A 13,141-nucleotide genomic window follows, 5' to 3' on the forward strand; every position below is an offset into this window, starting at 1 on the left:
TAGCTATGACTACAGGTGCACACCACCACATGTGGATTTAAAAAAAATTTTTTTGAGATGAGGTCTTAATATGTTGCCCAGGCTGGTCTCAAACTCCTGGCCTCAAGCAATCCTCCTGCCTCAGCCTCCCAAAGTGTTGGGACTACAGGCATGCGCCACCACACCCTAACTATGGCTACAATTTTAAAATTAAAGCTATAAGATCTTTATTTATGCTTATCTGGATTTTTATGTATACACGTGTATACATGTCTGTTTGTATTTTGCTTACATGGTGCCAAATCAACTTATAAATAAATGTCTACTCATAAACTGAATAAATAAGCCCTAGTGTTTTTCAAGTTCATGAGACTTCAGTAATCTTAGGTAAATAAACTTTTAAAAGTTTAAAAGTTGAGGCCAGGCTCAGTGTAATCCCAGCACTTTGGGAGGCTGAGGCAAGTGGATTGCCTGAGCCTGTTGGTTCAAGACCAGCCAGGGCAACTTGGTGAGACTTCATCTCTACAACAACAGAAAATATTAGCCGGGCATGGTAGCGCAGGCCTGTAGTTCTGGCTACTTGAAAGGCTGAGGCGGAAGGATCACCGGAGCCCAGCAGGTCAAGGCTGGGGTGGCCCTGAGTGTGCCACTGCACTCCAGCCTGGACGACAGAGTGAGACTCCAATTCAAATAAAATAAAATAAAGTACTGGGGAAAAAAATTTTTTTTTTAAGTTTAAAAGTTGTTGGTAAAATTCAAATGTTCTCAGAATTTAACTTAGGCTTTTTTTTTTTTGGTCTGGATCTATTGGTCTGACAAGTTTATACTGTCTCTAATCGATATGTTAAGGTCATAAAACTGTTACTACCGTGATATTTTTTGATACTTGTTTAATTTGTCTGTGAGTTTGTCTTTGATTTTGAGCCTTTATATTTTGGGGTTTAGACAAGTGGCCATGGTGAGGCCAGGGAATAGCACGTGGGCACCATCTTCCCTGGCCCAGGTGTACCTCCTGGCCACACTGGAAGGGGTCGGTTCCACCAGGCATTGTCTTCAAAGTTCTGTTCTCTGTCCTGGACTTGCCTCTGGTACATAAAATTTTAAACTGCTTACTTCCTAGGCCTTTCAGTGAAAATTAGTGTTACTAAGGGTTAACATTATAATGAATATATGCATTTAAAACTACGAGCTATAAAAGAAATAGCTTGTATGCAAATTGTGCAATAAAAATAAGATGTATTTTTGGTAAGGAAGGTTATAAAGTAGGCATGAGAATGTGTTTTTTGTTATAGGGAAAGTAATCTTGTCTAGTTTAGAGGTTTTTAAAGATTATTCTAAATGAAATTAAAAAAAGATAAAACTAAATAAGTGTAAAAGTTGAAGAAAGAAAGAGAATGAGAAAATTTTTAAAAGGTTATAAAAGGTTTATGGAAATCTTGTGGTCAAAGCTTGTTTATAAGGTTTTATTAAATTTAGCTTTTGCATTAATAAGACACTGATGCAAAGATAGAATTTGAATCTTTTTCCATGTAGTATTAATAAGAGATAGTAAAATATTTTTATTTACTTCTTTTTTTTTTTTTTTTGTGAATTGGAGTCTCACTCTGTCACCCAGACTGGAGTGCAGTGGCCGTTCCCGGCCACCGCAGCCTCGACCTGCTGGGCTCCCACGATCCTTCTGCCTCAGCCTTCCAAGTAGCTGGAACTACAGGAGCGCACTACCACACCCAGCTAATTTTTGATTTATTGTAGAGATGAGGTCTCGCCAAGTTGCCCAGGCGGGTCCCGAATATTTACTTCTTGAGTAAACTGCAAAAAAAAAAAACAAAAAGAGGACAGAGAAAGAGACATATTGTGTTCATTTCATGTTGGCTTTATTAGGACTTTTCATTTTTTGGGAAACTGAGTCTCCTCTTTATCAGAGTAAATGTTTTTGCTTTTTGAAATATTTTAATGATCACTTTTGGGTTCATGCCTGTAATCCCAGCACTTTGGGAGGCTGAGGTGAATTGCTTGAGCCCAGGAGTTTGAGATCAGCATGGACAATATAATGGGACCTCATCTCTACAAAAAAAAAAAAAATCAAAAAATTAGCCAAGCATGGTAGCGTGCACTTGTAGCTCCAGCTACTAAGGAGACTGAGGTGGAAGGATTGTCAGATCCCAAGAGATCAAGGCCACAGTGAGCCATGATTTTGCCACTGCTCTCCAGCTTGGGCAACAGAGTGAGACCCCAACTTAAAAAAAAAAAAAAATCAGCCGGGCTCGGTGGCTCAGCCTGTAATCCCGCGCCTTTGGGAGGCTGAGGTGAGTGGATTGCCTGAGCCCGCGGGTTCAAGACCCGCCTGGGCAACTTGGCGAGCCCTCATCTCTACTATAAATAAAAAAAATGAGCCGGGCGTGATAGCATGCACCTGTAATTCTGGCTACTTGGAAGGCTGAGGCAGAAGGATCGCCGGAGCCCACGGGTCGAGGCTGTGGTGACCGGGAGCGGCCACTGCACTCCAGTCTGGGTGACAGGGTGAGACTCTAACTCAGAAAAAAAAAAAAAATCATCATTTTGACTAAATGAATGACTTGGTTTACAGTGAACCATGACCCAGTTTTGATAAAAAGTTTTAAACCTTTCTTATTTTAACAAGTGTTTTAAGCCTTTAATATATGACAAGCTTTCTGAGAATCAAATTTCAAAAAAAACTGGAAGTCCAAGAGAGATGTATTAGGCTTATCTGGTAAGTAAAAATCATATAGAAGCATTTTAACTTTCTTTGAATTTCATTTGTATAAATGTGTTATTAATATGTGTTCTAACATTTAAATTATACGTCTTGATGTATATTGTCAGAAATAATTATGGTTATTATGTTAAATTTTTGTATGCCACAGAAATAACCAAATTTCCTTGTCAATTGCATCTTTAACCATGGCTATTCTAAGTCTTTTCTTATCCACAAAAAGCGGTTTTATAATCAACTACAGTACAAAATGTCTTAAAGGAACTTCATCGAAAGGATCTCACAGGTAATTTTGATTACAGGTTTCTAATAACTTTGGAGATTATACCACTGGACTAGGTAAAAATTTCCAGAACTCTAATAAAAAGCTGATGGTTTCATAAGGATTGCTAATCCAATATCAAGCAGAGCAAAAATGAATGACATGGCACTGAACTGACAGGTCTGAAATGAGTTTGTTTTTTTTTTTGAGTTGGAGTCTCACTCTATCACCCAGACTGGAGGGCAGTGGCCACTCCCGGCCCCCGCAGCCTCGACCTGCTGGGCTCCGGCGATCCTTCCACCTCAGCCTTCCGAGTAGCCAGAATTACAGGCATTTGCTACCATGCCCGGCTGATTTTTTGATTTATTGTAGAGATGAGGTCTCGCTGCCCAGGTGGGTCTCGAACCCGCGGGCTCAGGCAATCCACTCACCTCAGCCTCCCAAAGGCGCGGGATTACAGGCTGAGCCACCGAGCCCGGTGGCGAAATGAGTTTTTTAAAGCTACTTTTTTGTTTGAAATATTGACAATCTTTTTATATATATTTTTTGGAATCAGTAAGACATTTTTCTTTTGAGCTATTTATAGATTACAGCAACTGGGCAAAGTACACTGTTGTGAGCAAAATTGAAACCTTTACCTCTCTCTCTATCTGATTTCTCCAGAATTTGGAAACTATTGGTGAGTATTCTTAATTTATGGCAATACAGCTATTTGTATATGTTCAGTAAGAATCTGGTTTCTTTGGGACAGGACACAACTGGATATACTGTCTATTTTAACAAGGTTTCGACTGGAATGGCATTATTTCAGATATGACCATATTGTTTTGAGGAATTGAGGTTGACTTTATAAAGCCAATAAAAAACCTCATTGAAAAGACTGGGAGGTACCTAAAAGGAAGACGTTGAGGTAAAACTAATATAGAGAGTTATTTAGTCCAAAGTTGAGGGCTGCAGCCTAGGACACACCTCTACGTTGCCTTGGAGAGTGCTCTGGGGAACTAAGGAGAGGCTGAAGTTTTTTTGTTTTATTTTGTTTGAGTTGGTCTCATTCTGTTACCTAGATCGGACTGCAGTGGCACAATCACGGCTCACCATAGCCTCAACCTCCTGGGTTCAGGTGATCCTCACACCTCAGCCTCTTGAGTAGCTGGGACTATAGGCATGTGCCACCACACTTGAGTAATACATACATATATGCATATATTTAAAAAAAATTTTTTGTAGAAACATGGCCTTGCTATGTGGCCCAAGCTGGTCATGAATTTCTGGGCTTAAGCAATCCTCCAGCCTTGGCCTCCCGAAGTGCTTTGATTATAGGCATGAGTCATTGAGCCCAGCCAAAAGGCTCAGATTTTTAAAGAAAAAAGGGGCGAATCAGGAGAGGGGGAGAATACAAAAGGTGTTTGTCAGGAATTCTCGTTGGTTTACAGGTTTACAGAAATAACATTGGTTAATGATTGGCTGTACGTTATTGAACTATAGGGTATATGGTATTTTATGGCTACTTGGTGTCAGTTAGTTTAGAGCTTGCATAGCAAGTGACTTCAAGAGGTAATTATTTAGTTCAAGAGGGAGTGAGGTGTGACTGCGTTACATTTTAACTGTCCCCCCACCTCAGCCCTGGTGTATAATCTAAAGGGGCTGGCATTCCTGAGATACAAATTTCTTTTTCTTTTCTCATTTGTCTGCACTGTTCCCTTAAAAGCCTGCTTAGTTTGCGGTAAATAAAGAATATCTTTCTGACTTTCTGACAGGTCTGGGAACCGCAAGATATTTTGGGACCTTGATAAGAAAGAAATTCTCCCAGTTTGTACAGGTATTATGGACACAGTCTGACAGCAAATCCATGGCCTGTCTTCTTAGTTTCAAGAGCTGTTTAAACATCTAATCTGAAATTCCTTATGAGAAGTTTCAGCAAAGCCAACTTAAAAAGAGACTGTCTGGCCAATCACTATTCTTGCTGCACTTTATGCAAATAATCAGGCCAAGTACAGCAAGACTAAAATGTATTTTCCAAATAAATTGGTCCTATTATGATTTGTCTTCGATAGAAAAGGGGAATTGGAGACAGAAAAATTATATTTCAGAAGAAATCTATGGTACACTTGTTATTACACTTTTGTCCTAACCATTGTTTTTGAGTTTGTATTATTTACCTACAATTTAGGCTGAATCTTGAATCTTTCCTGGTTATAGGTCTCCAAACTAACATTTTCAAATTCTCCCATTTTTTTGGACTTGGAATCACTAGAAATTAAAACTATGCTTTTCTTGAAGCCCTACAAGCTAACGCTAGACAGCTTGATATTAACTTCAGGAGAAATTACCACAGCTACTTAAGTAACGAGCCTTCATGCCTGCTGGTGACAAACCACTTGAGAAGTTCACTTGAACACTTGATTCAGACTACAATCTAGAAAAATGTGTCAGATTGTCACTACAACTGAAGATACCTCAGAGATTCTAGAAAAACCAATTTATAGACTACTTCAGGCATTAACTTTTGTTTTTCTTCTGTTTCCATAGAAATGCCTCTTATTAAGTATGTGTGTCTATATCACATACGAAGCAGGCATAGTTAGCATAGTTTAGTAGTTATGCAGTCTTCCTTAGGTCTAAATTAAAATAGGGTAAGCGTTCAGACATCTTTCTTATCCATACACGACATTCATCTGACTGACCAAGCATATCAGACCTGACCAACTTGCGGGTTGTAATGTGGAACTACCAGTACAGTAAATCATAGAAACAATAAAGAATTACTCAAAACACAGACATGATGTTCCAAGAAAAGCCCAAATCTAGTTAGATAGTAACTTCCATTGTTTAGAAGGTCCTGGTGGCCTTAGAGTTTCAGAGATGGTAATCAAAACTCATGACCAGATACCTGCAGCCCTCTGCTCTTAGTTCATGGTTTGCTTAATCATAGTCATAAAAGTATATAAAGCTTCTTGTCAAAAGCAAACACGTGTCTTCTTTTAAGACACCCATGCTCTTCCTTGAGCTTGCCTTTTTCTTTCTAATAAAGTCTTTCTTAAGGTATGCTTTGGACTTGCTCTGAAATAGTTTTCTGTGGCCAAGTCAAATAACTCACGGAACAACTGCACTGTACCCTACCCAGCATCAATATATAGAGGCCTAGCCCATCTGCAGTGCCACTTCCTGGAACGGAACACAGCTGTTTAACCAAATGGATCTATTCTCAGGAACTAGGACTGATTTAAAAAGATATGAGATGATATATTCAAATGTGTTCTTTTCTACTTGTCTCAATTAATTTTTCCCCTCCTTTACCTCTCTGTTGTCTAACAACCTCTAACCCAAATCTCTCTGAAGCATTAACTTGAATTTTTATATGTAAACTTTACTGAAAGTAAAAGTTTCAACATTGGGACTGAAGAAAATTAAAATATTTCACTCCCAAATATATTTCCTTGACATAATTCCAGGTAGCTATTTAAAAGGACTAGAAATACAAGACTAGCTTAAAAAGCTGCTTTTTTTTGTGGGGGAGATTTGCATCTGTAGAGAAAATCTACCCAGATGCAGCCAGGCTTTCTCTGAGGCCTTCCTTTTTCCAAGAGATGAACTGAGAGTCTGGCACCTTTAAAAGTCTGAAAGAAACATTCACCATCTATTCTCTCTGAGGGCTGCTACCTGTGAGGTTTCCTCTACATAAAGAGGCCACCTTTGCTAGCCAGGCCTCTCTTCTCCCCCTGTCTTGCCTCCATAAGCCGTGTACGGCCATGCTCTGAGCCCCCATTCTTTCTGTAACCCCATTCTTTCTATAACCCCTATTCTCTCTGTAACGCTTCTGAACCCCATTGGGGGATTTGGTTTAATCATTCTGTGATTTTCATGTTAATAAACGTGTATGCCATTTATCCTATTAATCAACCCTTTCTGAGTTGATTTTTCAGAAAAACTTCAGATGGCAAAAGGAAAGTTTTTTCCTGGTGCCTACTGTCTTTGACCTATTTTTACATCCCAGTGCTGTGACAGCTGTCTTACAAGTGCATAAAACCCAGCATCTGCAGACGCACCATTAGCTGTGAACTAGCATTATTATCCAGTTCCAATATCATGCTTGGGAGCTGCATGCTCCTAAACTCTGCTTCTCTCTCATCAGACTTTGATTAAATAAACGATCACGGCTGTGCAATGGTAATCAAAGAAGGCACTAAGCTCTGACATGATTTATCTGACATGTCTGTTTAACATTGAGCTTTGATTTGTTAAATAAAATTTATAGGAGGCCATTTGTGTGGACTGAGCTCCAGCAGTAAACCCAATAGACCAAACCAAAATGGAGTTACTCATGCTGAAGTTCCTCAATGCCAAGCCAAAACTAAACTTTTATCTGACTCTCCAAGAAATCAGGGGAGAGAGCGAGAGCGAGAGAGAGAGAATAGCCAATTCCTCCACACAGGCCACTTTTAGCCAGCATGATAGGAAGGAAGTCTCTGCTTCAACCTTTACAAATGCTCCTGATTAACTCGTTCTAAATTGAATGTTTTCTAAGTGGAAGCATTGTAAGTCGGGCACCATCTGTACAAGGAAAGTCACTTTGAAACCACCCATCGGCTTTTGGTTCTGTTTCTGCTTTCCTCAGCTCTCTTCTGTCTATAAAGCCAATCTCCTCTGCTCTGCTCATCAGAACACTCATTCTATTTTATAAGAATGAGATGTTGCGTTATTCTTGAATCACAAATAAAAGCCAGTTGAGGTCTTTAAATCTGTTGTGCATCTGTCTTTCAACAGGTTATATTTACTGATGGGTCGTGTACGGGATGCAAATGACCAACTTAAATCTTCCTGTGCTGTGAGACTGCTCTTAAAATCTTGGAAGCTTATATTCTTCCAGGAATAAAATCAGCGCAAGCCAGGTTAATTAGTGGCATTTACTAGGGCTGCCATTCTCCATTCAGAACTTAGAACAAATCTATACACTGACAGTAAATGTCTGTGTGGGGTCTATCATGCAATAGAGGAAAATTTGGAAACATAAGGGATGCTTGACTTTGACAGGAACTAAAATATCTTTCAGAAAACTAAGAGCTGAGTGGTTAAAGGCTTTACATCGTAACATTCACCTGGGACAAAAAACAATGGCATTTTTTTTTTTTTTGAAGTGGAGTCTCTGTCGCCCAGGCTGGAGTGCCATGGCCCACTCATAGCCACCCAGCGTCAACATGCTGGGATCCAGCGATCCTTCCACCTCAGTCTTTCAAGTAGCTGGAACTACAGGTGCATGCTACCACGCCTGGCTAATTTTTAAAAAAAAATTATTGTAGAGACGAGGTCTTGCCGAGTTGCCCGGGCTGGTTTGAAATTGTGGGCTCAGGTAATCCACTCCCCTTGATCTCCCAAAGTGCTGGGATTACAGGCTGAGCCACCAAGCCCAGTTGTCGACAGAATTCTTTTTTTTTTTTTTTTTTTTTGAGTTGGAGTCTCACTCTGTCACCCAGACTGGAGTGCAGTGGCCGCTCCTGGCCACCGCAGCCTCGCCTGCTGGGCTCCAGCGATCCTTCCGTCTCAGCCTTCCGAGTAGCCGGAATTACAGGCGATGTGCTACCATGCCAGCTGATTTTTTGATTTATTGTAGAGATGAGGTCTCGCTGCCCAGGCGGGTCTCCAACCCGCGGACTCAGGCAATCCACTCCCCTCAGCCTCCCAAAGGCGTGGGATTACAGGCTGAGCCACCGACCCTGGCTCGACAGAATTCTTTATGGGCCACTTCCCAGATACATCCAGAAGGTTCTCCTTGACCAGCTTCACCTGGTGGCAGTTGGATTTCGAAGAACCAAGGCCTGTGAAAGGTAAAGATTTTGTCTTCTTATAGCTTGTAGGATGTCCAGGAGTCCTGAAATCCACCATCATTCGGGAATGGTGCAAATCATGCTGTCATACTCCCTGTCACCCTCAGACCTCTGGACAAGTAGAGCAGAGAAATTGGACTCTAAAAAACTCATTCAGAAATCTATCCAGTTAAAATGACTGAGTGGTTTGCTGCTAGCCTTGTCAAAATGAGAGCAACCCCTTGGAACCCCTTGGAAGTTTAGCAGGCCTATGAATCTGGGTCTGAGACCATGTCTTGTACTCAATTTAACTGAATCCTCTCATACTCATATTCAGTATTTAAAAGGCTTCTCTCTTCCCTGGAAACCCTGAGACATAAAATCAGAAGGATCCGGAAGGAGCTGCCAGAGGAAGTCTGCCACTCTTATCAACAATCAGGGGATTTTGTGTACATAAACGTGCTCCGGAGGAAAGATGGCTGTCACCACACTGGGAGGGACTCTTTCAAATGTTCTGATACGACTAATTTTTTTTTTTTTTTGAGTTGGAGTCTCACTCAGTCGCCCAGACTGGAGTGCAGTGGCCGCTCCCGGCCCCCGCAGCCTCAACCTGCTGGGCTCCGGCGATCCTTCCGGCTCAGCCTTCCAAGTAGCCAGAATTACAGGCATGCTCTACCACGCCCGGCTGATTTTTTTATTTATTGTAGAGATGAGGTCTCGCTGCCCAGGCGGGTCTCGAACCTGCGGGCTCAGGCAATCCACTCACCTCAGCCTCCCAAAGGTGCGGGATTACAGGCTGAGCCACCGAGCCTGGCTTGATACGACTATTAAAGTGAAAGAAAGATCTGGTCGAATTCATCTTTTTGATGTGAAGCCAGCACCTCAGGGGGACTGGACTGTTTTTCCCACGAGGGCTTGAAACTTGGATTTTCTAGAATAACTGATATGGGTACTGAACTCAACTGAAAAGAGCTATTTTGGTGAACTTATTATTATCATAAGCAGCCCTGCTGTACTGTTCACAGTAGTGATTATTTCAATGACTTTAAAACTCACAATTTACTAGAAACATCTTATTTGTAATACTGCTTTTCTTTCTGTACTCCCGGTAATGGTCCCACAATTATTTATTTCCCCTCTGCTCTACCCTGTTTTCCTAGAATAGACATGATCTGGACTTACACATCCAACAACCTGATTCCTAGCAGAGTAAAGGTGGGACCATCTTTATGAGTAACTTTTGGTAATACGAAAGTAAATTTAACTAATAGGAATTGCAATACTGAAGCCGTAATTTGACATAAAATATATGAGGCTAGTAGTTTTCATAACCAGAATTACATTCTCTAGGCTCTTCCATTATGGAATCTGATGATTTTTTGTTGTTGTTTTTTTTTTTTGAGTCAGAGTCTTACTCTGTCACCCAGGCTGGAGTGCAGTAGCACGATCACAGCCAGTGCATCCTCAACCTCCTGAACTCAGGCTATCCTTCTGCCTCCCTACAGGGGTGTGCCACCACACCCAGCTAATTTATTTTTTATTTATAGTAGAGACAAGCTCTCACCATGTTGCTAGGGTGATCTCAAACTCCTGGGTTTAGGCAATCCTCTCGCCTTGGCATCCCAGTGCTGGGATTGCAGGCATGGGCCATGGTGCCCAGTGGAATCTGATTATTGAGGGGTCTATTTGAGGCCATACAGGGACAAAAAAAGATTTTTATTAAATACAATGCTTGGAGGTAGTTATAACTAATGCATGTTGATACTGATACTTTGATAAACTTAGTGCTTTGGGACAATTACAAAAACAGAATATAATTGCAATGGAAATGGTTGAAAATTCAGAACTGGACTGTTGGAAATAATTTAATACTTGAATAAAAACTTACCACAAAGATCTCAGAGGCGCTCAGCAAAAAAAAAAAAAAAGGCACTCAGCTACAAAAAAGCTGTGAGATTTCATCACTAGTTCAGCAAGACACACTGCTATAACAATGTAACTACTGATTTGGGCTGATGCAAAAATTGTCCTATGGGTAGGTTTGTCCTTAAGACTTAACACAGACCAGCACAGTGGCTCACACCTATAATCCCAGCACTTTGGGAGCCGAAGTAAGAGGATTGCCTGAGCCCACAGGTTCGAGACAAGACTGGGCAACTTGGTGAGACCTCATCTCTGCAATAAATCAAAAAATTAACCAGACGTGATGGCACGTGCCTGTAGTTCCTTCTACTTGGAAGGCTGAGGCAGACAATTGCCTGAGCCCAGAAGGTTGAGGCTGCAGTGGCCATGAGCATACCACTGCACTCTAGCCTGGGCAGCAGAGTAAGACTCCAACTCAAAAAAAAAAAAAAAAAAGACAACACAGCTGGGTTCAGTGGCTTAGCCTGTAATCCCGTGCCTTGGGAGGCTGAGGTGAGTGGCTTGCCTGAGCCTGCCGGTTCGAGACCCACCTGGGCAACTTGGTGAGACCGCATATCTACAATAAATTTTAAAAATTAGCCGGGTGTGGTAGCATGCAAATATAGTTCTAGCTACTTGGAAGGCTGAGGCGGAAGGATCGCCAGAGCCCAGCAGGTCAAGGCTGCGGTGGCCGGGAGCGGCCACTGCACTCCAGTCTGGGCGACAGAGTGAGACACCAACTCAAAAAAAAAAGACAACACAGAGCTATGGACATTAAACACTGGAAGTTGAACCTGTATCCTTCCAAAGATACCGCTTAAGAAGGCTTTGATTCTAGAGAATGGTCATGGGTATCTTTATGTCTTACATCTGGGAAATATTATTTGGGGTGATAGAACAATTTAAAAAAGGCCTAAATTATTAAGTAAGTGTGAGTTCAATTATGTGAGATGAAAATTCGGGAGAAATCTATTAGACCTTACGAGAAAAAAAAAACCCAATTTTAGATTGTCAGGCACTGCAGTTATGCAATTCCTGAGGCTTAGATTTGGGTAAGACTTTGTATGCAACTACAAGACTATATTCAAATAATTAATCATATGGGGCCACCCCCTCAGGTCCTCTCTCACTGTGGGAGTTTTTCTGTCCTCTTAATAAATCCTGCTTTAAATAAAAAAATTGTGAATGTGTAAGCGATGAAGACAGCACAGCAGTTTGCCACATTCATATCTACTGAAGAAGAATTTTTGCATATTGCTAATCAATAATTTGCTCTAACCATTCACCACTGGTTATGACATGCTTAGCGGTTTTTCCCCAAGTTGCATATAGTACTGATTTTTCTTTTCTTTTTTTTTTTTTGAGTTGGAGTCTTACTGTCGCCCAGACTGGAGTGCAGTGGCCGCTCCCGGCCACCGCAGCCTCGACCTGCTGGTCTCCGGCGATCCTTCCACCTCAGCCTTCCCCGTAGCCGGAATTACAGGCATGCGCTACCACGCCCGGCTGATTTTTTGATTTATTGTAGAGGTGAGGTCTCGCCAAGTTGCCCAGGCGGGTCTCAAACCTGCGGGCTCAGGCAATCCACTCACCTCAGCCTCCCAAAGGCGCGGGATTACAGGCTGAGCCACCGAGCCCGGCTATAGTACTGATTTTTTAAAAAATCCATCCCTTTGTGATCCTGATCATTGTTTTTGCAATGGACTAAAATGTTTGTGTCCACCCAAAATTCCTATGTTGAAATCCTAACCCCAAGCTGATGGTATTAGGAGGTAGGGTCTTTAGGAGGTGATTGGGTCATGAGGACGGAGACCTCATGAATGGGATTATACTCCTATAGAAGAGAGATTCCGTCACTCCTTCCACCATGTGAGGTGATGATGGTCTAGCAAGTAGTAGGCTCTCACCAGACATCAAATCCACGGAGACCTTGATCTTGAACTTCTAGCCTCCAGAACTGTGAGAAACAAATTTCTGTGGTTTATCAGCCACCTAGTCTTTGGGATTTTGCTATAACAGCCTGAATGGACCACGATACCTTTGCTTTATATTTGACTACAGGCTCGCTGAATATTTAAATAGCTGCAAACTGCCCAGAGAAAGGTTAAAAACAGCAATGGAGATAATTAGCAAAGTACAGTGTTACTATGAAATAATAACAAAGGGGGCAATCTGTAAGGAGAAATAAAAGTAAGATTGAATTTTCTGTTTCCAAGAGGGAAAGAGATCTTCCTCCCCCGTTTTGCTTAGGACATTTCCTTGAGAAAATTTGTATTTGTAAATCCTTCCTTTGTTCTTTCTGATCCTCATGCAAGTAAAGGCTAAATAAACTTCTTACTAGAATTAAAACCCAAGCTTTCTGAGAAGCTTGGGAGCCCCCCTTTCATGTGCAACATCAAGGAAGACAGTGCCCCATGTCCCTGTCACCAAGGAAGTTTAGCCTAGGTGCCTTAACCACCTGCTTGT

Source organism: Carlito syrichta, unplaced genomic scaffold, assembly GCF_000164805.1.
Source record: "Carlito syrichta isolate Samal-C Ts95f unplaced genomic scaffold, Tarsius_syrichta-2.0.1 Scaffold313533, whole genome shotgun sequence".
NCBI classification, from domain to species: domain Eukaryota; kingdom Metazoa; phylum Chordata; class Mammalia; order Primates; family Tarsiidae; genus Carlito; species Carlito syrichta.